We start from the raw sequence: 3,356 nt of genomic DNA on the forward strand, positions 1-3,356 counted from the left end.
TCCGAGGAGAGTTATCGATGTATGCGTTTAATTAAATTCCGGATCTAACAATTGGATAATAATTCATTTCAGTATAAAAATATTTCGTATTGAAAAAGGAATGTGATATTTTGAAACCGATTACACGTTTACGTGAAATATGTAATGAATGGAACGTGTGGATTTTCATGGGAGAGAATTTGTAAAAATTTGTAAAAATTCGTATGTATAGATTTCGACATCACCTCTTTCGAGTTGGCATTAAATATCGAGAGAAAAAAGAAAGGATAGGTTGAATATTCTCGAGAATTTCATCAAGATATATAAGGGATATATTGCTTAATTTAATCGGCTTTGATTCGAGGCAATTTTTGAAACGACAAAGAAAACGTACGTATTTTTAGTAGCATTAATGGAGAAATATACCTCATCGCGGATAATTTAGTACTGCTAATAATAATCATTATCTCTTGGCCCTTCGCCTCTGCTAACACTCAAATAATACGGCTCGATTACGTTACTCCTACGCGAAATAAGGTGGATGACGTATACCTCAGCATTGTGAGGATGATAAAATATATCGTCAAAATCCTTAAAATCAAAAACCATTTTGTTCGTCACAAATCTTAAAAAACAAATATATATATATATATATATATTTAAAATTAATCGAGATAATAATTTTTAATCGATCTCCTTGAAATTAAAGGAAATATTGTTCAAAAGACGATGTAAAAAAATTATAAAATTAATTTAATTTTAAATTTTTACGTCACGCGAAATCTATCGATTTATCATTAAAACATAGCAATAAATAAAATTTAAAAACATATAAAAATATTAAAAACATGAAAATGTAAAAAAAAAAAAAAATAATAAACGACTTACACTATTCAACGGATATTGTTCGATATTGAAATTAGAACACCCGGTATACCATAAAACCATACGATTGCCGCTACAATCTTTTAAGAGACACGGGGCATTACTTTTTAGGACGGCAAGGCCTGTGCCCCACGAATTCGCGTGGGTAGGATCCTTCGAAATATTATCGTTCCCCTCCCATGATTCCCCGCGTCATTGTTTTAGGGGAGTGCAAAGCTGATAATATATCACAGCCAAAACGTGTTCCGGAATATTAATGCGGTCTATTATATGCACTCCCATAGCGCAATGTATATTGGTACCGTGGCACCAAAAGCTGAGAACTTTAATTCTTTGGATATGTAAATGACAGAGAGAATCGATTGATATACGTACGTACGATTGATTCGAAACGTTCAGAATCACTGATACTCGTAAGTTATATAATTTATGTATATATATATGATATATATCGAATTTCGATAAATCGAATTTCGAGGATAGAGTTGAAATCTTCGATCTATCGTACGTACGATTGATTCGAAACGTTCAGAATCATTGATACTCGTAAGTTATATAATTTATGTATATATATATATCGAATTTCGATAAATCGAATCTCGAGGATAGAGTTGAAATCTTCGATCTATCGAAGTTTTCGAGTAAGAAAGATTTCGGTGAACGAATTAGTTTTTCTTTTTTTGTAAAAATTATAGATTTTTGGAAAAAGAAAAAAAATTAAAAAAATTTTTTTTTACGTAGAAAATATTTTAAAATAAAATTGAAAATGTGATCCCAAACTTTCAGTCGATAGAGTATATATAAGTGTTCGTTTAGGGATGATGGCACAGTCTTGCTTTATTTTTCGAATCCGAATCTCGAACTTGTAGTTGTGAAACCTGTTCTTTAGATCGTTTCGTTATAATCGCCCTGAGAGATTTTACTAATTACAATACAAGGTGAGAGACATATAAAATGTGATAAATGAATATCGATAATATCGAAAAAAGTTAATAGGTAAGGTCAAAATATTTTATTTTAACTCATCGGAATATAAAGTTCGAATTTTTATGTAAAAATTTCAATGCAACAATTGTAATTCAAATTGATTTAAATTTCTATTAATTGAAAAGAGTTAAATGTTTCTTATACACTTCTATTTTCCAACATTTTCTCCGAGCATTGTATGTTGCACAGGATACGTACCACCATATGCAACTTTCACCCTAGTAAAAGAGAAACTGCAGTAAACAACAAGTATAGAAACATCTGAGGTGTAATAATACAGTTTCCTTCCTTCTTATCGACTCGATATCTCTCTCCACATGTAAATTATATTATCAAACACGATATACAAACTGGTCCATTCAAAGTCTGTACGATACTTATTTTCTAATCATTAAAAAAAATCTTTTGAAAAAATACTATTAATAACGAAACTAAGTGTACAACAAGAGTATACAATAATATATAATAATATATAAATAATATATAATATAATATAAATAATAATATAAATAATAATATAAATAATAATATAATATAAATAATAATATAAATAATAATATAATATAATATAAATACAGAATCAAGGAATACACTCATGTAAATTCGTTTCAAAGAGAAAATAATATCGTAAAAATGATTAAACGCGAGAGTCCAAATTAATCAGTTTAATTAGTCATTTTTTTACCTTAAAAAATGACAAAACTTTTCTATTGTTTCCCGTATTGCGAGGAACGTGTATTTCGTGCGCTCAATTAGCAATATTAGAGCATCCGAGTGTGTACACCCGTATTATGTCTTCGGTGAAACCTTTACGAGCACCCGTTTTGAATTTCAGATTGGTAGCTCCGTTAGAGCACCCCATGACTTCTGTCCGTGACGGCGTCGTTCCATCATCTCGCTCGGTTGACTCACAAATGTGCCATTAAAAATCGGCGCGGAGAATCGTTCCCCGCCCACGGCTTTCTCCGCTCCGAATTTGATACGTAATCGGCGTAACAAATCCGCGCGCAGCTTCGATTGCGTTTATGCACGCCCTCCTTTCAGAAAAAAAAAAAAAAAAAAGAAGAAAGGGAATCGCGTGTTGTTTAACGAAGGGTAAACTGAAATCGAGAGAACGCGTTTAGGGAGCATCGATCGAGCTGCTTTTGCGTGAAAATTGTTAGTAGGGATTAAAATATTGATCCTAGTGGACAGATTAGATTATTTTTTGACTTAGTCGCTTTTAACGACTAATACGCGTACTTAGCGAAAAAAAATTAGATAAAGTTAAATTTATTGGATAAATTTATTAGTCAACTTAGAAAGATTGATTTTATAAAAAAAGATCTTCTATTTTTTGAAAGAATGAAAATGAATTTTGATTTTTGAATGCGTGCAAGTTTTTTATTAAGAATTAAACTTTATATAAATATTGCTATAAGTTCTCTTTTTATATTGAAAAAGTTTACTTGTTTTTTTTTTTTTTTTTTTTTATTAAAAATCACTGAAGGATTTTATAACTTTTT

General features: G+C 30.2%; 1 protein-coding gene across 7 annotated transcripts in view; it reads left to right on the forward strand.

The window, feature by feature from the left end:
• The window catches only part of LOC102671251 (protein Wnt-5b-like), a 23,319-nt gene that overhangs the window by 16,995 nt on the left and 2,968 nt on the right, over positions 1 to 3,356 (forward strand). The window lies entirely within an intron of this gene.

This window comes from Apis dorsata, unplaced genomic scaffold (genome assembly GCF_000469605.1).
Source record: "Apis dorsata unplaced genomic scaffold, Apis dorsata 1.3 scaffold_56, whole genome shotgun sequence".
Taxonomy (NCBI): domain Eukaryota; kingdom Metazoa; phylum Arthropoda; class Insecta; order Hymenoptera; family Apidae; genus Apis; species Apis dorsata.